This window comes from Parasteatoda tepidariorum, chromosome 6 (genome assembly GCF_982258835.1).
Source record: "Parasteatoda tepidariorum strain Cologne lab strain chromosome 6, Ptep-v5.0, whole genome shotgun sequence".
Classification (NCBI taxonomy): Eukaryota; Metazoa; Arthropoda; class Arachnida; order Araneae; family Theridiidae; genus Parasteatoda; species Parasteatoda tepidariorum.
This window is the reverse complement of record NC_141760.1, coordinates 54,142,569-54,166,672: the sequence shown is the minus strand read 5'-3', so window position 1 is coordinate 54,166,672 and position 24,104 is coordinate 54,142,569. Positions and strand designations below refer to the sequence as shown.

Here is a 24,104-nt window from a genome sequence, read left to right as displayed (position 1 = left end):
TATTAAACAATTTCTTTCAAAACCATAAATGCTGGTATAAACATATACTATTAAAAAGATGGAGTATTAAACCATAATATCGTTATAATTTGCTTAAACCTTAATATAGTGCTAAGTGAAATTATATCATTGCAGTTCAACTTGAAGGGAAGCATATTTGCACCTTATTATGGTTCGAGATACTGATACTATGGTTCAACGTAGGACCGATTTTTCAGAGAGTAAATTTACTCAGTGTCGGACTAGCTTCGTTGCTAACGTTGCTGGTGGCAAGAAAAAAAGAAATAAAGCGACTAGTAGATACCGAAAATCGAGCATCAATAATTTAAAATTTTTTAAAGGATATTTATGTATAGCTCCTACCAAGGAGGATGCTGATTCAAATAAAAAGATGAAGTTGCAATCTAAGTTGATGAAATAAAATGAACAAAATGTGTGCAAAATAAGTAACAGGTATAATTTTTTTACTGTAATGTGAAACTTTTTCAAAAAAACTTCATTTTAAGATTGTTTTTATGGAGAAAAAATTTTTTTTTTTTTTTATAAAAATGAATTTAAAAATTAGGGCAACTTTCACAGTACATCATTCAGAAATATTAAAAATGAAAACACTAATTTATACAGCTCTCACAGTTATATAAACGTTAGCACTTAAGCTTTTAGGATACAATAATTGTTTTCGATAAATTTTATATTTTTCGCAAATAAATCGCTTTAAGTAGCGTTTCTTGACCTGCATCCATCTGGACGAAAGAGAAACCTTTTCTATAGACAGGATAAAAAGTTTTGGTGACAAAGAAAAGTTTCCAAGAAACCAAGAGGGAAGTCATTGTTCAAATTAAAGGGCCAAAATTTTTTTAATTTGATTTCAGGATTATTTTTGGCAGATTGAACTTCATTGACAAAGTTGCCCACTACTGACGGATTTAATAACAGGTCCTGCAAGCACATTTAGAATGTTATTTCATATTTATAGATCTTCCATGTTTTACTTTTTTAATTAAATGCATTATTTATGTAAAAAAAATTGCCGCTGAAAATAAGGGGAAAGGTGATTGCTTTGTCTTTTAACTTCGCTATAAAGGGGGCGGCGGAAGAACTCGGATAAATTATGTTGTGGCACTACTGGAGGGATTAAAAACAAAAAAGAACTTTGCTAAAAAAATTTCAAAATAAAAATCCCACTAAACTGCTCTAAATATATAAATATGTCGGAAAATTGGGCACTTTTATGCTATTGGGTTCGATTCTGCTTTTCTGACTGACAATCGTTGTCTTTAAACTTACTTCACCATAGCCTATACCAGGGGTGGCGAACCTTTTTGCACCAACGTGCCATTTTCTCTAAAAAAAATTGCTTAATGAGGTCATAGACGTGCCGACAAATAATTTTAACTTCGTGATTACAGGGAAAATAATAATACTAAATACTATCAACTCAAAACTCTTTATGTACATTGAAAAAAATATACATTTTGCAATGTCTCAGTTATACACGCAATTCAACTTAAATTAACATCAGTATGACTTCTGTTGTTGCAGATTAAATGACCTATAAGTTATATTAGGTTGTAAGATGTTAGTTTAAGCAGGACTGTTGATTTTTTTGCTAGTTATTTATTGTTAGCTTGTTTTTTACGGTTATTAATTGTTTTTAGTATTAATTTTTTTATTAATAATTGTTTATTCTTTTGTTTGTTTTTTGTGAATTTTAATTTAATTGTTACATATGCTTCATAGCGTAATTACATTTGTGTAATAACAATTCATAGTGTAACAACAATTGTGATCGGTGGAGTGCCCAAAATATTGTGTCGCGTGCCATAAATGGCACGCGTGCCATTAGTTCGCCATCCCTGGCCTATACTTTAATTTTAACATTATAAGAATTAACAGTAATTATTAAAAGTATTTAGTAGCATTTTTTTTTTCTTTTATCGAGAAAAACTTGGCGATAACAAGGGTTTTAGCAAAAAGTTTTAATTCACACTGATTAGCATACGGCCATAGTCAAATTAAGATAGAAGTCACAATTTATTTTTGAAGACGACGTTAAATATTAATCAAAACTAGAATGAAAATCACCGGTTAAGTAACATACGTACACCTTACAGTACGAAAAAGAGTAATGGTACTCCGACGAACGTCACATTTTCGATTATTCCCTACTTCATTTTGAGAAGATTACTACCCTTTACAAACTTTAATAAGTAAAATTCCATCTCATCTGTCTTTAAAGACGAGATAGATTGTAGAGGCTACCGACACACCCACTTTCGAATTTAAGATTATGATCTCACGACAACCCAAGAACATACTTCCAATTTTTTGGGAATCTTTTAAAACGTTCGATTATAAAGCAAAAAATCAGAACACATGGCAGCCTGAGAGAAGCTTGTCTCATAAAAAATACATTAGAGACCATCTTTCACCGATAATGATACAAGGCACGCGAAGTGCAGCTTTACTTCGTCAAAGGACACGTAATAACATCGGGCCACAAACCAATAGTCAGACATGATCTTCATCCGTCGCAAAAGTTTGCACAGTATGTGGGGTCTCCTACCATTCAACTGCCATATTTATTTGTTTACTTTTCTCAACTTTCTACCACGATTTGCGCAACTGTAAAGGTTAGAGCAGAAAAAAAAAAAAAAAAAACAGTGCACGTGGCATTAATTTGCAAATTGATACATTCAGGATATTTTTTATGCAGGTTACATATCACATTTTTACCATCCGCCAGCGGTTCCCAATACTTTTCTGGTAACGGAACCCTAAACGATCGAGATCTTTCTCGCGGAACCCTGACTTCATATAAAAAAAAGTTCATTAGAAGCTGTGAATGGAGGGAAAAAAAAGACTACTAATTATTTTGTAAACATTAAACGCGAAGAATGAAATAGTTTAAATTCTAAATTAGTTCATGCTTTATAAACATAAAATAAATGAATAAAATAAGTTAAATTAGGATTTTCACTGTTATAAATATTGAATATCGATAGTAGTCAACAGCGAAACAATTCTTAATACTACTTGAATTTTACAATAATATTTTGAATTGAAATGTTCGATGAAATACATATGGAATTTTTTTATAAATGCATATTCTTTTCCTAATTTATTCAATAAATTGTTATTGATAAAAAAAAATAAAAAAATTTTAAATTTTGCCACTTTTTTATTTTAGTGGAATGTTACGTAAATAATTTCATTCAAACAATCGAAATATTAAACAAATCATAGATTATTGATTAGATATAAACATAATTATAACTGGTTTAAAAAAATGAACCAGCTCTTGGAACCCCCGTGATCCTTCTACGGAACACCATTTGGAAACCGCTGCCATAGGCAATATCAACGTTTTCAAGTTTACTACCGACGTTCAGTGAAATATATTAGAGGTAAAAATCAACTGGGAAAAATAGGCAATTTCGACGAAAATTTCGATTTTTTTTTTTAAAAATTATTTTTAATATTATTATTAACTGCATCAGAATTGATCATTAGCTTTCCAAAACCCTTTAAATATTAATTCTCCGATTTTAAGAAATGAAGTTAGTTTTTTCGTATACCGACAAACGAACTGAAACCGGAAGTAAACTCCCGAAAACTAATCTAAAATTTGTTTTATTACTTGATTAAAAATTTAATTCGTTTGAAAAATATTTAAAATGGAAATAGTCGACATGTTTCATGCGCTTAAAAACACGCGCCCATTTTTAAGACATGCCAGACGTGAACGAGAGGAAAAAGTGATTAGAAATCACTTTTGTTTTTTCTTATTCACTTCTGGCAAGTCTTGAAAATGGGCGCGTGTTTTTGAAGCGCTTGAAACATGCTGACAATTATTTCCTTTCTATGTATTTTCTCTAACCCATGATCCGTCTACCGCAGAGGATATTTCACGTCAGCACTGTTGTCGGTGTAAGCCGGGTGCGCAATTCATATCGCAGGGATCGAACCCCGGTTCACCTCATTGGAAGGCGGACGCTGTATCCCCTGAGCCATCGCAACTCAAATAACAAAGTTTATCATAATAAATCCATATCCAACAGCGAAGATTCAGTCAAAATGCGATTTTAAGTAAGTACTGTAAGATAATAAAAAATAAGATAGGTCCACGTGAAGAAATTTAAGGAATTGAAGAAATTTAAATTGTAATTTTTAGCTTAATAAATTTATTTATTATTTTTATTTCAATCGTCCATAACAGCCTAAATTATAATAAGTTTTAAGAAATGAAAGTGCAATAAAACAAACCCATTAACTGCTCTATTAAGCGTGTAAAACACACTAACCCTTAAAGCATGGAGGTTTAAAATAAAATATGTTTTGTTAGCTTAAACTAACAACTATTTTGAAACACAAATAAACTTTTTTCTCTCTGAATATGCGAAAACTGCACACCTGAGAAATCTGAAATAATACAAGGAAATCCTTTTTTTTTTTCTACTTCCATAAGACCACTCTTGAAACGCAAATTATAGTGGCAGGATGAAGGAGAATCTAAAAATATCTTCCCGAAGAGCGAGAAACAAACCCCTTTTTTCGGCATTATGCTAACATCGTTAAAAGCAGCTTTAGGCCAGAGCTTCGACACATTAAACTTCTTTTTAACATAGACTGTCTTAAAATTGTGTTTACAATCATAATTTCAACACAGAACGTTAAGAGAGTTGCCGCGGATTTTGCCAGCTGGTCATCAACAAGTGTCACCCAATAAGTGCTCCCGTTGTTAAAAGTGCACGAACAAAATTCTGGGAGGAAAAAAAAAAAAAAAAAAAAAACTAGGAATGAATTAATATTTATAACCGATTATTTTAGCTTAGTTCATATTGAAGGAGTAAGTGAATTAAGAAAAAAGAAAGATAATTTTGCACTTTACAGATACAGTATACCTCTTTCATGATATTAGTACTCATTAATCAATGTTTTATTGTAATAAAAAAAGTTATAGTATATACCCATTTTCTTTGCATGAAATAATAAATGGAGTCTTAAAAAAATAATTCAATATTTATTTAAAGGTTATGAATATGCAATTCGGAACATGGGAAAAAATAACTACATGCTGTCCTAGGATTATTGGGACAAACTTTCAGGGGAGGTAGGGGTCATCAAAAGCATTCAGATTTGCTTAGCAACCTATTGTCGGAAACGTCTTTGTTCGCCGCTGGGTGATATTGTTTACAAGATATATTGTGCGTGGTGGAACGGTTCTTTGGCCACCACGTTCTTATGATTTAAGCAGGTTGAATTCCTCTCTTTCGGGTGCACTGAAAAGCGCTATTTACACAACATCTTCGAATTCCGAAATGGATCTGGTTGCAAAAATCGTCAATGCTGCTGCGGATATCCAATAAAATCTAGGTATATTTGAGCTAGTTCGCCAATCCATGGCCCGACGATATTACGCATACATCGCTTACAATGGTGGAAAGTTTGAAAATATTTTAAGACATTTTCACACATCATCTACCACAGTACATGTAATATCTTTGACCAATAAATATTTCAGATGATCTCAGTCTTGTGTCTTTTAGTTTCTTGAATGTCATGCTATTTTTCCAAGGCGTTTCCGTTGACGTTTGGGTTGCCATGAAATTCTGAATCTTTGTGACATCCTGTATGTATTGTATTCAGGTCAAATAGGTAAGCCTTAATTTTCTCAGCAGGAATCCTCTGCTATTTTACCCTCTACTTTATCATAGAATAAACAGGGTTAATTTTAATTATGTGGATGTAAAATGTCATACGCAATATAAATAGTGTAAAGGATAATCCGACATTATGACTTTTTTGTTAAAAAGACGTTCAACTTCAGAAGCATCGAGTGAGAAAGTTAAACAAAAATTAAGTTGTAATAGATAAGGGTATTTTCATACTAAAAACAAACAGTGCATTTCGAAACATATTATTAAATAAGAAAAGTTCATATAACATGCGTTTCGAATAAATAGGAATAGTTTTATTAAGTGATTTAATCATATATCTGTCTCAAGGAAAAGATTCTTAACGGAGCAGAAGGAAGCAAAGCAAGCATTATCTTTATAGTTAATCTTCCTGGTTAACCCTTGAAAAAAAAATAGTACAGAAAATATTCGGATTAGTAGAAATCGCAGGTGACCACAATGTTGACGTCAGGATAATATTCTGATTATTGTATGTATTTTAAAGTGAATTAAAAATGCGTAAACTTTTCGTTTAAATGGAAATTCTGAGAAATTACTGTGCATGCCAAAAAATTAACAGAATAATTTAAAAATAGTTTTTTTTTTATATTGGTTATTAGAAATTCGCAATACAACACAAGAAAGTTACACGATAATGAACATCTCCTGGATTGCATATATTGAAACCCCATCTCCTTTCAGCTTAGCTAAACGAAAGTGCGCTAAACTCTAAACTATGTAGAAAAACTATCAAGTGCCCAAGTTTTCAAAAAACTACAATAAAAATAAAACATGTATTATTTGAATGAAAATATTGGGCCAGACGTCTTCCTAAATTGAAGTGATTCAATGCACTATTAATAAAAGAGGGAGGGTAATAATTCACAAATTTCAAAAGTTTAATAATGGAATTACAGATAATGTATTTAAAATTTGCTTCATTTTTGTCACCGATTGTCTTATATATTTTTTTTCTTTAAACTCTAAATCTACCTCGCCTTAGAATTTAAATCGTAGGCGATAAAAAGATTTCAAATTATTTTAACTGTTCCCAGTATTTGGAACAATCTATCAGTGGAAACTAACTATAAGCGAATCATTTTGTCCATTGAAAATTTCCAGGAGAAAGCTTTGATTATTTGGGCATTTTTTTATTTTCACTTCGGATTGATTGGATTGAAAGTTTTTCAAACTAACTAACGTTGTTCACGTGAGTTTCAGCAGAATACAGGCAGATGCACCGTAATAAAAAGTAGCAGCTAATATATTTTTCTTAAAAAAAATTTTTTTTACTAACTAACTGGAAGAGACTCAAAAGACTAATCCGGTTAACATTTATTACGCGATTGATGTATTTGAGAAGAAAAGAATGCAAGGACATATTTTTTAGCGTCTTTCATAAGAGAACCAATATTTTCTTGTACTGTTGTGAGGACAATAATCATAACCAATAATTTGATTTTCGTTTTAATAATATTTAAGCTTCGTTTTTTCACCCAAAATATTATTCATTTTAGAAACAAAAATTTTTATTTGAATCTGTATATGCCGCATTTTAATTTTGGTGAAATCTCCGACCAAGGTTCGTTTAAATATTATGTAGGCACTTACCAAGGGGAAAGGAATTGTGATTTGTTTAATTTTTGCTGACAAGGGGGGAGGAGGGGTATGAGCTATTAAAACGGAGGACATTAAAATCCCCTTATTTTCGGATTTTTTTTTAAAAGCAAAATAAAAAACGTAAACTTCGTGTTAAACAAAGTTACTTTTTTTATATTTCAATTTAATTTCAAAACTATCAAATTGAAGCAAAAAGAAGGGGAGAGCGTGTTAAAACTTAGTTACGGCAGCATAAGGAGTTTGTAATTTGCTTCTTCTTGCTGACAGAGGCGGATGAGACCGAAATTGGCGAAACTGTGCTAACGTAATATTTGAAGGGTGAATTCTACACTTTGTTACAAATTTCTTTTAGATATTAACACTCAGAACTTATTCACCTTCACAGCCAAGGTTAACATTTAACAGAAATTTTTTATCTATAAAAATAAATATTCCCAGGGTAGGTAGGTATTTTATTTACGTCGCAACTGGAGCTGCACAATAGGCTATTGGCGACGGTCTGGATATTATATAATTAAATATAAACCTTACTAATTATAAACTTTAAATAACCCATTATAATATTACTTTGCTAACATCCATATTCGGGCCAATACAAGATAACTAACTAATCAAACGCGCTTCAGTACTTCAGCAAGAACGCGATATATAAGATCCCTTTATCTACACTTCTAACTCTATTGAGCTTCAGTATTCATATTTTGTAATCTGGCAATCTTATAACGAAAATATTTTAAAACATTCTTGAAAGATTCTGGTACGTGTCAGTTCATTTGAATTCGCTGCTCGCTTTGAAATTCCGTTTCGTGTTTTGTTCCTTATTTTCTGTTTTTTTGCTTGATATGTTTTATTTCGTATATATTTTTTACTTATTGCTTTCTTTTTTCGTTACAATTTTGAGCGCTCCTCTAGTATTGTATGGTTATATTTTACTTTGGTTATATTGATAGAATATTAGAAAGCACTCTTTTTTGCGGATATAATCGTGTGAGCTGATGAAGAGATTTTATCTTTTCATTATTTTGTTTCCCGGCTTTCTAATTTTTTTTAAAAAATATTTTTTAATATTTTTTTTCTCTTTTCATTTATCTTTATCATCTGTCTTTGTATATATATATAAATATATATTTGTACAACCTGTTTCGTTAAAACAGATTTTTAAGTTATGATAAACAGACTGAATTATACTAAAGTTATAATGAAAAAAAGAATGAAACAACGAAAATTACATATTTTAGATTTCTTCAGCGGAACTAAAGTAACCAACTTCAGCAAGAAAACCAAATGTTTATTTGCAACTTTAAAAAAAATTGTGTTCTTTTATTTATTTTGTGGATTGTGTAGCAGAATTAAAACAGCGTATTATTGAAATTGAAAAGAGAAACAAAATACAATTAGGAAGGAGAAAAAACTTCAAAATAGACTTTGATTAATAGAGATATTTTAATTAAAAGGATGACAACACGATTTTGAGTAATAAAAAACACAATAATTTTCAGTATGAAATAAGAGGGACAGAAAAATAAAAAATTCTTGTAACGAATTGAGAATTTGAAATATAAAACAAACTTTACGTACAAAAATTAATGAGCAATGGAAGATACGCATTAGTTTCGAACAATAGACATTATAACACAAATAAACTGATAAAAAGTGATAATCGAATCACTTCCTGATAAAATCAACAAATAGAATTTTGAAAAAATAAAAGTTTCAAATCAAGGCATTGCAAAATAACGACAATTGTTTGTTTGTAGTTAAATTCTTACGCAAACGAAAAAAATCTGTAGGAAATTAGGAAAAAAAATCAATTAGAATGATTTCCTAAGAAATAAATTATCTTTTTTAACCTCTGAAGGAGCTCGGAATTAGTTGTAATCAAAAACTTAGAATTGACTCATTTCCTGACATGTTTTTCGTAATTAAAAGTTAATATAAAACAATGTTTACGCACTGTTTTTATTTAATTGTTTTTATTAATACTTGACTGCATGTTTTGTAAGCTCATAAGTAAATCAGATAATTGATAACATAAAAAGCTACATTTCAATAATATTCTTCACAAATATTTATAGAAATAATTTCTTTATTGGACACTGAAAGTACTTGAAATGACAAGCCACATTTTCACCTATTTTAGAGCAGCATTTATTTATTTTTGTGAACAAAATTATTATGTAAACGGTTACTATCAAATTTAATTCCTAATTCCGACAAATTTTTGCTAATTTTAATAAAAATGCAGTCAAAAAGTAGCATTTTTTTTCTCGTTTTAATCGATATTCGTATAAACTGATAAAACAGCAAGAAGCATATAAGATGACTTTAAAAAACAAACAAATTCACTACAGAAAAATATCAAATTTTTTAAAATATATGTAGAAAAATGTAATAAATAAAAAAATAAACAGGTAAGAATACAATTATATTTCTTTAAAACAGACTAAAAAAAAATAGTTTATTCACTTGTGTTGGAAACTTTGTATTCTACATTAGATAACAAAAAAACTTTTTAAATTCCAATAAAATCTGCTGAGTTTGAAAACTAAGATGATCTTTTACTTTATTTTTACAATTGGAGCTGAAATATAAGGAGAATCAAAACTTGCTAACAACCAAATAAAACGTTCACAAAGAAAAAAAAATTATCCGCTGGAAAATATTACAACTGTTCTCTCTTTTACCAGGGACATTTAACAGACATTTTTTATCAATATTCCTAAGGTAGGTAGGTAGGTATTTTATTTACGTCGCATTAGAGCTGCACAATGGGCTATTGGCGACGGTCTGGGAAACATCCTAATCGGATCATCCCTAAGGATGATCCGATAACAAGCCATCGCAATTTTGATTCTCTGCAGGGGGGACGTTTCCCCTGCTTTGGTAGTCTGACGACCTGCGTGCGAAGTCGAGCACTTTACGGTAGAACAGTTTAGCGAGAACCATTACCGCGCACTCTCGGATTCTACGTAGGCTGATCAAAGTGGTCACCCACCCGCTTACTGACCGCTGTCAGTGATGCTTGACTTCGGTGTTCAACTGGGAATCGTGTCTTTCAGATCAGTACACAGCGGGACTGTCCAGTTCACGAAAAGTGCTAAACTAGTTTTAAATATAAGTTCACCACAAAGGTCGCAATTTGTTTTCATTAGGTGCGATATTTACTTTGTCTCAAATGAAAGCAGTCTGTTTTTTGCACGTATTAAACAATTAAATTATTACTGATAACGTGATACAAAAAACTATAAGAATATAGACACTTTCTTTCAGTTGCTTCCCATAAAAAAATAATAATTCTCGTAACAAAGTAAGAATAAGTTAGCAAAAAAAATTTTACACCAATACTGGATTAAAATATATTTATTGAAATCGATTAATTTGATTTTATTTCGAAATACATTTATGTTTTTGATTCTTTGTGGTAAAATTTAATTTCAGTGATGAAAAAATAAAGATTAAATCTTCACATTGAAAACGTCTTAGTAAAAGAGGAAAAGAATTCGGTAAAAAAAAAAAAACAGAGACGAGATAGAACCATGATATACAGAATAAAGTAATAGCTTTAGGTAAATTAAAATTAGGTATCATCTAATATTGAAGAGCAGGCGGTAAATAATTTATGAGAGCTCTCGTTTAAATGTCACGAAGCACAATGTCGTTTAATTTGTCTAGGTCAGATGGAACTATAACATTTCAAGGTAAAGTGATCCACGTTCTCTTTAAGATTACTAATCTTCATTTTTTAAATCATAGTCGATAAACAGCTCTACGTACTGGATTTAGGGTTTTATACTTTACCTCAGTATCCTTGCAATTTTGAATGGAGATATATACACTATGAATACAAATTTATGACAATGAGGTCTAAATTTAAAATTATTGCACTTTAGAAAGGACTACATACAGGGGTCTGTTTAGAAGAAATTTGGGTCCGTTAACGGACCCTTCACAAAATATCTTTCCATAAAAACGGACCCTTCACAAAATATTTTAACTTAAAAACGGACCCTTCACAAAATATTTTAACTTAAAAACGGACCCTTCAAAAATTTTTTTATCTTCATTATTATTTTGTCAATCGAATAAACCCTTTCCAGGGCAGAAAACAGGAAAGATGGATGTAAACGAATTAAGTTTTGTCTTCGGCAGACGCTTCTTCCATTATTCGTCCGAAATGAATATTCTGCGTTCAGCAGTATAGGCTAAATACCAAATATTTGTATGTTGCATCTCTGATTTAGAAGCAGCAATTGTTGTTTATTTTTTAAAATTTAATTTTTTTAATTATAATTTTACAGTGTGGAACATTATCATGTATGTCTTTACAATTTAAAAACTCTATGAAAAAAAATTTTTTGTTGCAATAACGGACCCTATTTGCACAAATTCATAAAAGCGGACCCTGATTGAAAGAATGTGAGTAATTTTTTCACAATTTCACGAAAAACGGACCTTTTACAAAATGTCTGGACAGACCCCTGACATATGAAAGATCTAAATAGAAACTAAAAACTTTCAGATGGACTCATTCAAATTTTAGTAAAACTTAAGATTATAACAATCTTAATAACAATTCTTCCTGGTACTTCAGAAATAAATATTTTTTAAAGATAATGAAGTTCAGTTCTAATCAGCTATTTTAAAATATAAATAAGATAACAAAATGATAAACGAGTAAGAAATCATTTGTCACATAATAATAACGTTCGATAAATGCGATTCTTCAAGTTCACGAGGAAAACTTTTGTGAGACTTAAAATAAATACCATCCGATCATTATCTTCTGACATCATAAACAAACGATTATAAACAGAGAATTGTTGCATAACTGTTTTCCATCACCAACCATGTAAATAGATTCATTTAGAAAACATTATTTTAAGATCGAGTGTTAAACGTAGTTTTTATGCTATTATAAACGTTGTTACTACTAAGAGAAAAAAATATTTTTAAATGTTTTTATTATAAGAGACAATGTTGGGGTTATTTTAATTAGTTAGTGGAAATTGAAATTTGCTCTTTATTCTGGCTGCTTTAAAGCAGCTAATTATAAGAATATTTAAGAAACTAGCAATTTTTAGAATGGATCAAAAACTTAATATTAAACAATAAAATCTTTTTTTTTTTTTTTTTTTTAAAGGATCATAAAAACTCATTGATATTAAGGATGGCATAACAATTAAATAAAAATTTTACAAGCAGCAAAATTAACTCATTTTTAAAATTTAATATATTTTAAGCTTATTTATTTATTTTAGAATTCTTTATTAAAAAATTAGACATCAATCATTTTATTGGAACAAGGATTATAGCAGTTAACAGTAATGTGAGAAAAATACTAACAAGGGAAACTAGGGAAGTGTGACTCGCCAATTTTGAAATAAACTAGTGGGATGTATGCCTTATGACGAATAATTTTAGGGGGGCAACATTCGCTTCGGCCCATAGAAGGTCCTGTGAGAGATAAAAAATATTTCAACATATAGAAAAATCGATATTTTATTACTTCAATGCAGACTATTAGTTATTGTAATTGTCTCATAATCCAATTAATTTGTAATTAATTGGATAATTAATTAATTTGCTACTTAATAAATTAATTAACATTCGTTTCGGCCCATAGAAGGTCCTGTGAGAGATAAAAAATAATTCAATATACAGAAAAATCGATATTTTATTACTTCAATGCAGACTATTAGTTATTGTAATTGTCTCATAATCCAATTAATTTGTAATTAATTGGATAATTAATTAATTTGCTACTTAATAAATTAATTAACATTCGTTTCGGCCCATAGAAGGTCCTGTGAGAGATAAAAAATAATTCAATATACAGAAAAATCGATATTTTATTACTTCAATGCAGACTATTAGTTATTGTAATTGTCTCATAATCCAATTAATTTGTAATTAATTGGATAATTAATTAATTTGCTAATTAATAAATTAATCAGAAAATTAATTATTAATTAATCGTTAATTAATTATTAATTTTTATTAATAAATCGTTAATTAATAATTAATTAATTAATTGATTTGCAATTACATACTCCAATTAATTTGGAAAGTTTTTTGGAGAAAAAAAATTTAAAAAATTTGATGTCAATTTTTTTTTAATTTAACCTAACGGGTTTCACTGAAAAACTACAGATATATAAAATTTTCGAAATCAATTTTGACAATAAATATGCATTATATAGTACGTGAATACACCACAAAACTAATTGGAGTAAGAGACAATTACAATAAGTAATAGTCTGCATTGAAATAATAAAATACCGATTTTTCTATATATTGAATTATTTTTTATCTCTCATAGGACCTTCTATGGGCCGAAACGAATGTTGTCCCCTAAAATTATTCCTCATAAGGCATACATCCCACTAGTTTATTTCAAAATTGGCGAATCACACTTCCCTAGTTTCCCTTGTAAGTTTCGAGTAATGTAAATAAACAAAATAAATAAATAAAAAAATGGAATGATTTTTTATTTTATTATTTCAAATTACCAATTTGTAAACTAACGTGGATTTAGTTTTGCATTGCATAAATTAGTCCGTAAGCAGCATTTATGCTTCAAATTTAATTGCTATACTTGCTATTGCTATTTTATTTAAAGAGCTTAGTGGAAGAACCAGGTGAGTGACATTTTTGTGAATTTGTGTAAATAAGCTTTAAAGTTTTTACGTTCTCCATTTTTGTTACTTCGTTGAATTTTTTACTTCTTTATTTTGAAGACATGACAAAACTCTTAAAATTTTTGGGAGTATATTTATTTAAGCCAAACTCTTTCAAAAAGAAGGATTTTTAATGATTTTGTGCTTAACAGCTGCTAGTTTAATGGAGGAATTTAAATATTTTTCAATTTAGGCTTATATTCACGAAATTTTTTTTAGTAACCTCAATATTGAACTAACTGGCATCAAGTTTTATATAGCCTTGTTTGACTATTCAGAGGCAGTGTGAGCTCAACATTCTCAAAGCAGAAATTACCAGTATTTCTTACATAAAGTGACAAGAATTTGGTAATTATTAAGTTAAAAAAAGAATTCTTTTCAATAACGCAGATAAAATGTTTTGTCATTTTGTTACTTCTGAAGATATTTCCAAGACTGAACAAAAGTAGTTTTATTAGTTTTAATACAAAAAATTTCTATAGCTGTTGAAGAGCATTGATTATTTTCAATTTTTTTCATTGAAAAAAATAGTTTCTCGGAACAAAAAAAAGCACTTTTTATAATGTATATAAAAATGTTTATGAAATTGTAACGGGTATTTTTTTCCTCTATCGTCTTAAACATCACTATCTTGATAAGTTACGAGACTTATTTTTCTTTATACTTTAGATCACCACTTCACAAATTTTCTGCGTTAAACAGCCAATCCACACACTCAGTGGATTAGCAAATGTTTTCACTTTCAACTTCTTTTCCTTGAACCTAGTAAACAAGAAATACTCTTGCTTAAAGAATTCGATCACATTCCCTTTCAAGGAAGAATTTTTTTTAAGTACAACTAATTAACATTTTGAGCAAAATGGAGATTAAAAAGACGAAAATCTCTAATCGTTAGCCCGATGCCAACGGAATTCCGATCTGTCTCTAGCAAAGTATGATTCGCATCAGCAATGCGATCTCAGAGGTCAAAATAAAGTAAACAAACTAAAATGTTATCAATCTCACTGACTCGTTCACATCTAGAATTAATAAGATTCCGCTGAGCCATATCAATTGTTTCATTTTATTTTATAACCGTCTGTCAAACAGCCGACCCAATTTTTGGATTTACGACTACAAATGGTCAACTACGTAGCCTTGTAATTTTGAACCCAATCCAGAAGACAAGGGAACTCCTTGATTAAGTATTGGGAGAAATTTGCCTTCGTGGAGGACTTTTTGATGGAACTAACCCGCATCTGAGTTACATGGAGAGGAAGACCAAGAGAACCTCCCACGGTTAGCCTGGCGGCAATGGAACTCTAAGCCATAATCCGTCTACCACTGAGGATATTTCACGTCACTGTGGTTGGTGCAAGCCGGGTGCGGAATTCGTATCCACCAGCTATCGCCGGGATCGAACCCCGGTTCACTACATTGGAAGGCGAACGCTCTATCCCCTGAGCCACCACGGCTCCATAGCAATTGTTCTATTTTTATTTTATAACCGTCGTTGAACAGCCGACCCAATTTTGGGTTTACGACTACTGATGTTCAACTCCGTAGCCTTGTAATTTTGAACCAATCCAGAAGATAAGGAAACTCCCGGATCAGTACCCCCAGAGGTATTGATTTGTTATGGGAACACGGAGGACTTTGCGACTCGACAGAGTTTACGTGCATCAGATCACTACACATTTATTGATTTAGTTTTTTTTTCAACCAATAAGAAGCACAAATATTCAACTAGTAAGAATAAGACGCTGAACAAGTTGCATAACCACAAAATAATACTTATTTTCAACCGGACCTAGCTTTGAAAAAAATATTAATTTCATTAACAGGGTAGTGTGTCTGAAACACAAAGTGTGCGAACCAGAAACAATAATACTACATGTTGAAGCCATTTAAGGGCTATTTTTTTTCTATCTATTTCATAACTATTGATTCGTAAGCCAATCTACATTACTCCTTAATATACGGAAGATGCTGTTTCATGTTTTCCCGTTTCTCTATAATAACTTTGAACTGCCTGCTTCTTATTGTTCGATACTAAACTAGTGATTTTCTAGGATTCCCAAAAGAGTGATTTCCATGTCACTTACCTGGTTCTTCCACCCAAACAATACTCATATAATGTCACTTACCTGATTCTTCCACTAAGTATCTACAGAAATAGATTTAGCAGTATAAATGAATTATTTAGATTTAATAAGACTAAATTAAGAACTTTCCCGAAAATTTCAATTTTTTAAAAAATGTCAGTTTCTGGGTCCTTCCACTAAATTCTTCATTTATGCTATAATCTTAAATATACTGCTCAATAAACTTTCAACGAAATTTTTTTTTAAAAATAGTTATGCAATAGATACTGAAAATGGTGAATCGCAAGTGAAACGGGTGAATTTTTTTTTTTTTTATATCTACATTTAATTTACACTTTAAATACACATTTCGTTCTACAATGATCGTAAACAACTTTTGCAATAAACTAATAACTTACTTGCGTGTGTAAACTAATATCTTAACACTATCAAACTGCATTTCATTAAATAATAAACAGCAAACCTAACGCAGTCACAAATTATTTATTGCAGCAATAAAAAAGTTAAATGACAATTATTCGTGGATTTCAATTTCCCTCCTTATAAGGAACTGAAGATTCCTGTTTATTAACGTAAGAGATATCAAGGAAATAAAACAGAAAAAAATAAAATAAATAACCCACTTCCGTTAAGGAATGCAATAAAAAACATAAACGAAAAATTAAGAGAGAAATAAAATTTCACTATCTTATATGCGAAGTACTAAAACTCCTCAGCGTAAAAAATAAAAGGAAAAAAATGCTATGAAATCAAATTCATCATTTCGACCTCGTTATGGAAAAAATGATAGTCCACTTAACATTTTGAGTTCTTAGCTGACAACTTATATCTAGCATGGGAAATAAGAAATAGATTATTTTTCTTCCAACAAATCCTATTTCTTTTCCTTTTAGTTATTTTAAATAGTAAAATTTAAGAAAGAGTAACTATACAGTTTAAGGATTCAAATCAATGTTTTTACTTAACTTTAATAAGAAGGTTGAGTGCCCGTTTATTACATTTCTTTAAGGTATCTGACTAGTTTCGACAACAGGTTTTTAAAATATTAATATAAAATCTTTAAAAAAAAACTAGTTTATTTGTTTTGTTATGTGCAAAAACTTTATTTTCAACAACATCATAATTAACTAACAAAACCATTATTTTCTTTTTAGGTAAAAATAATCCATTTTTCCATATAAGATAAACACTGTGAAAAAATTTATATCGCCTAAAACAAAAAATCCTTTGAGAATTTTATTTATAAGGCTATAACTATTATCTTAAAAGCAAGTACTACTGAGTTAGGGATCAATGTAGTTAAAAAAGCAAATTTTTAAAAATTTCCGCACTAGTCTTTGCAAAAAAATATGCATAAAAAATGAAATTCCACTTTTTATCCTTTTTTTTTATCCTAGGCCCTGCAAATGAAAGAAACAACAACAGGAGAGTTAATCACGTGATATGTAACTCAATTTAAAAGAAAAAAAACTTAATTTAATTTAATTCAATTAAAATAAGATACAGACATGTGAAGCCATCATAGAAGAATATTAATTTAATTATTGCTTTCTTCCCCAGTGAATTATTTGTTACTTTTATCTGCTTATTATGTTAATCTTTTTATTATTAAAGAATAATTTGTTTTAGACGTAAGACGCAGATGATAGCAAAACTATCGAAGAAGTTGCTAAACGGCAGCGAGCAGCGAAGTATATCTCCTAGCCTTTAATAAAAATTAGACCTAGACCTATTCCAGTTACATTAGATTTCCAATGTATCTAAAAAAATTTTAAGAAGGAACCGTGGTTGCTCAGGGAATAGAGCGCATGCCTCCCAATGAGGTATCCCAGGTTCGAATCTTAGAGGTGGCTGGTTGATACGAATTATGCTCCCGATTAGCACCGATCGCTGACTGGCGTAAAATATCCTCGGTGGTAGATGGATTACGGGTTAGAATCCCCTTGAAGTAGGGCTAACTGTGGGAAGTTTACGCGTTTTCACTCTCCATGCGAAATCACGCAAATGCGGGTTAATTCCATCAATAAGTCCACCACGAAGACTAGTTTGTCCCAATGCTTAATCCAGGAGTTCCCTTATCTTCTGGGCTGGGTTCAAAATTACAAGGCTATGGAGTTGAATATTGCATAAGCTGTTCAACGCCGGTAATAAAATTTTCACTCAATTGAACTCACAAGTATTCAAATTACGTATTATTTTATAAAAATTAGAATATATATTTGACTAAATAATAAAATTAAAATCGGCAATATAATTAAATACTCCATATCAATCACAACCTTAATAAATTTCACCTTAGTGTAAAGAGATATCGATTTCATGACCGTAAAATAAATTGGAGAAACAACTAAAAAGATTCTTTGCTCTCCCAAATACCACCCAACATGCAAATAGCACGAAATTCCCCATAATGAGAGGCTGTTGCACCGAATTGAGATGACAAATATGATTCAGAAATGACAGGTGTTATAAAAGTCAAACATGAAAGAACTGCGCTAAAAATAGAATTTTGATGCAGTGAATGATAAACCGATTAAAGAATTGAACGGCTATGCCACATATCTGAATGAATAATCGATAACTTTTTGATACGCAATTATAAAATAATAAAAACACGCAAATATTATACACGCAGTAAAAACACGAATGATTACACACATTTGAATGTTATTTCTGAAACATAATTTGTCAAATCGATATATACTATCTTAGTTGTCAACCGTTTTGTTCAAATCAATCCTTCAAAGTTAATGCTCCTATTTCAAGAGAAAGAACGATTTAATCACACAAATAAAAAAGGTAAGAATTCTTATACAACTGGAACTTTATACTTCGTTTCTCAATATTGCAGCATTTTATTTATTTTTCGCTACATTCTTAGAGAAGGGAAAGGGGAGGAAGAACCTCACTTGGAAGAAAACAATTAGTAATTTGAGAAGAAGGAAATCTTTAAAGTTTTTTTTCTTCTTTTTAATAACCGTTGTAGAACAGCCGATCCAATTTTGAGTTTACGACAACCAATGATCAACTCCGTTACCTTGTAATTTTGATCCCAATCCAGAAGACAAGGGAACTTGTCGATTGGGACAAATTTGCCTTCGTGGAGAAATTTTTTGTTGGAACTAACCCGTATTTGCATTACATGAAGAAAATCTCGAAAACCATCCACGATCAGTTTGGCGGTAAACAGACTTACCCATGACCAGTCTACCACTGAAAATATTGCACTATGGTCGGTGCGAACCGGGTGTAGAATTTATATCGACCAGCCATAGCTGGGATTCGAGTCAGCTCATTGGAAAACGAGAGATCTATCTCCTGAGGCTTTAATACTATGATTTGTTCAAAGAATGAAATGAGAGTCAAATAATGAAAATGGAAACACGAATGAAAATTTTGTCTTAAACAATTTCTCTACGTTTTCCTTTTATTAAAACTATTGATGCCCCATCCGCAATAGTAAATACTCACGTTAAATAATTTTTACTGCAAGATATATCTTCGATGTATTGGGGGTATTTCCGTATCCTGATATGTTGCTCCCATTACAATCGTTAAGGTGCTAAATAGATTTTAAACCTGCAATTTTTTTGGTCCCTTTCTGTGATCTCTCGCGGGCCGCTGCACGGAAGTTGCCAAGACTTTGTGATTATTCTGCCACAGATTAGGATACGGAAATATTCCCGGTGTATTTTAGATATAAACTATTTGCGCTTTAAATTTCGAATTTATTTAAGAAAACAGAATTTTTAATTTAAGGTACCAAAATTAAATGATGCTAAAAACTATGTCTGACACAATAACAAGAGAGACTTAGAAACTAAGCGCCACTAATGCAATTTGGGGTCGTGAAACCCATGCTTATGTTAAGATAAGCCCCTTGACGTCTATCGATAACCAGAAAGGAAATATAAAATGGAACAGTTCAAACGGTATAATTGCCTCCCACATCTTTCAGGATGCATTATGAATTTAAGTTTTCATACATAATCACTTCGAAATGCGCAAAATGGGTAAACAAAAATGCCCTCTCATGAAATTCTTTTGTTTAACTGCGTACCAAATATCAATATATGTGCGTGACATTTCGAATGTTAGTTTTTATCCATAAAATGTATAATTTTCAACATGCAAAGATTTTTTATTTTATTTGATACACTAAATTTTTCTCTGAAATAAGCACAATTTTGAAAGTAAAAACCTCATTTAACACTGTTGTTTTTAAATCGTTCAATGTTTAAAACTCAAATGTAAGAACATTATTAGTGTTTTAAATCAATGCTATTGTGACATTTAGGTAACCAAGCAATTAGATATTAATGCCCGCACTCTAACTTAACTCATAATGCTCACCGAATGCAGGAAACAGCTGCAGAATTTCCTCTTCATTCTCGCCGCAAACGCATAAAGATGTTATTTATGAGAACAGAAATAACGTTCACCCTTTGTCATTGTTCCAGCGGAAGTCGGCGACATATTCCTATGAACAAATGCAGCGGCATATTTATTCACAGGAACGAACAAAAATGAAGTAAAAGCAAAATTTCATGACACAATATGATTGACGAAGTTTGACCTTAACTAAATCATGTAAAGGAATTTTTCAGATTACCGATAACAAGACGCAGGCTTTCAACTAAACGAAAATTTATTTCGTGTCAAAAATCAAGTCATATACGTAAAACTAAAATCAATATTAATTTTTAAAAAATAGAAATTTAAAATAAATTTTTAATGGAACAAATTAAATTTGGAAGAAACACAGTAAATAATAATGATGATACATAAATGATAAGATATATAAAATTACATAATTATTGGTAAATCACTCAACATAATGCATTAACAACCGAAAATACCGAATTCGAAACAACTGATGAAACTATACACTCTAAAAACTGTACCGCTGATTTCAGAGGCACATTTGGATCGTTTGTGCCTCTGAATTTTAAGGGCACAACGTGCCTTTAAAAATGAAAGGCACAATGTACCTCTGATTTCAGAGGCACATTTGGATCGTTTGTGCCTCTGAATTTTAAGGGCACAACGTGCCTTTAAAAATGAAAGGCACAATGAACCTCTGATTTCAGAGGCAAAATCAGATGTACCTCTTAGCTTGAAAAGTACATTGTACCTTAGATTTTGCTTTTATGAACCACTCATTGAAATAAGCATTTAGTGGTACCAAAACCTGTTATTTACCAGATTTGAACACACTTTTTTTTTTACCTATTTGTAATTTGCTTGCACTTCATATAAAAAGGGGTTTACACTATTACCAAGATATTAATTATAATAATTCTTAATGAAAAATATTTCTGAATTCTTTGAATATTGGCCACTTGAGGTGATCATCTCAAGGGATTCCATCTAAGGCTTTTTCATAGGCAATTATAAAATATGTAAATTTACACAATTTCTTTAATTATGTAGCGTTTAATGATACTTCAACAATTTCAATGATGTTTTTCTAATCAGATATAGGTATAAAAAAATAATATTTATTTCTGTTTATTCCAAGTCAATATAATTCATGGATTTTTTTCCAAAAAGTTATCCTCAAAATGGAAATTTCTTATAAATTTAGATATTTTTTAAATATTTAGAGATTTAATAAAATAGCTTTATAAGAATCAAAATTAAACACTAAATATCATGAAATCTAATATCTTTTATTTTCACACATAAAGAACAATATTACATAATTTAGTAACAGTTGCACACAAATATGGAAAAATATAGAACTTTCACAATATTTTAAAATTATAGATGTAGATTTTGAACAATTTGTATGTTTTATAACATCAAATATGTTTAATCAAATGACTTTACAAGTGTAAAATCAAAGATTTCTTTCTATTGAAATGAATTTTTTTTTAAAAGCCTGATTTTGGCGAAGCATATTAACCCATTAGGCGCCATCATTCCCATTTTGGGAACATTAGCTTTCAATTTTTTTAGAACTAACCCAAGTTCGTGATTTTTTTGATTTTTTTTAAAAAAATCAGATTTTTTTGATTTAAATCAGATTTTTTTGATTTTTATTCAAATACACTGTAAGAACTTTAATTTATGATTAAAAAAACTTTATAAATGCTTAATCAAAATTAATAATAAAACTATATTATAACAATATTTTAACTTACTAAAATAATTTTTCATTATAATACATAGCTTTGAATGCATAGCAACCATTTTGAAACAAATGCATGATTGAAATTTAAGGACTAGTTCAAATAGAAAATTTAAAGAATACTTTAGTAGTCTGTCTAGGTTTTTCAAAGATAACTATTTTGTGAAAATGTAGACATAATTTTTGAAAATTAAAAATTTGGATTTATCTTTTCTTACGAGACACAAAAATAAAATGTTGAGAAAAAAGTATTTTGTGGAATTGTTCTACCGTTTTTCCTAAAGTTGTGTAGGTACCAGTAAACGGTAGTAAATTTCACTTGGACAGACCCCTGTACTTTAACTATTCAAACAGAGTTTCAATTAGCAAACCATAATCTTAATTTAAAATTTCCTTTTTTTTCCGTTTGATTTTTAAAATGACAAAATAAATGTAACAGATTGTGTTTATAAATGTAGTCATTCATCAAAAAATAAATATTTAATCTATATATTTTTATATTAAAATATTCACTTTTAATTCTATATCAAAATAGATACGTTAAGCTAAAAATATTTTTTTTTTAAAAATCTATGTACTCATAGGAATTTTTTTCCACAAAATTTCGTTATAGAAAATCAGATGTCAAAGATACTGTAAACATATTATGAGCAAAAATACCAGTTAATAACCCTACTGTTTCAAATAGAGTTTGAAAGGGAAGAATGACACTATATCAGGAAAAAAATATCTGAATTTATTGGCCTTTTTCTTTTCTTTCTATTTTTGGCAAATTGGGTATTTTCTTTTTAATATGCTTTTGAAAAAGCTTCAAAAATATACATTTTCCACCAATAAATATAATGTAGATTTTAATTCCATGCTTTTTCTTTCAAACGGTAGAATTTTAATTAACAATATTTACATTATTTTTTGAAAAAATTCATGTTTAATAATTACTTTCTACAGCTATGCAAGTCTATATTAAGACAGCTTTAAATGTTTACTTTAATCTGTGCTTTCAATCTCAAGAATCAAAAGACTTTTAAAATTGTAATTTTCAATATGTTGGAATTTAACACACACCAAGAAAGAAAGTAATTTCGTTAACTAAAATTAATTAATGCAACAATTTATTTAAAATAAATTTTGAAACTAAGAAAAGAAAATAATAAAAGTATCAATAATTTAAAACACTGTTTTTTAACTTTTATAATCAATATATATAAAAAAAAATTAGTTGATTTAAATCAATGATTTTTTTAAAAAAATCATTTGATTTAAATCATGATTTAAATCGTGATTTAAATCAAGCTGATTTAAATCAACAAACCCTGGAACTAACTGCACTTAATATTATTTAATTGACAATTTTATTTGAGCTCTGAATATATGAAAAGCATTTTGCAATTTTTTTTGAAAGCTTGTTTCAGAATTTTTATTTTTTATAGTATTTTAAAAATTGTGAAATTCCGCATTTTTATCCCCAATCATTAAACATGCATTTGTTTTATAAATATTATTAAAATAAAAATTATTTTAACTTAAACTTGATTACAACAATCTAATGTACAAAATAAAACTAATCCATAGAGAAAATGTACAATGGCTAGTTTACAATTGAAGAAAAAAGACCTTGTTCCCTTTTGGGGGAAAGTATTGGCGAAAGCTGTTTTCAAACGAAAAACAAGATGCAGATTATTTTAGCAGAAAAATATTTTTTCATGACAATAATATATGCACTAACTTAATAACGCAGAACATAGCGTCGTTTCAGGTTTATCTTTATATTACTACACTAATCTAATACGTTGCCAAAAATAAACCTCAATCTATGTTTATTTCCTCCCCTCAAACACGATAAAACATCTGCATTTTTCAATCTCTTCCCCATTCATTGCACGTTTACTCCTCCCCAACAGCAAAATGACTC

The 24,104-nt window shown here is 29.8% G+C and overlaps 1 protein-coding gene across 3 annotated transcripts in view; it reads right to left on the bottom strand.

Moving 5' to 3' along the window:
* The window catches only part of LOC107438610 (diacylglycerol kinase delta), a 99,139-nt gene that overhangs the window by 65,341 nt on the left and 9,694 nt on the right, over nt 1-24,104 (bottom strand). The window lies entirely within an intron of this gene.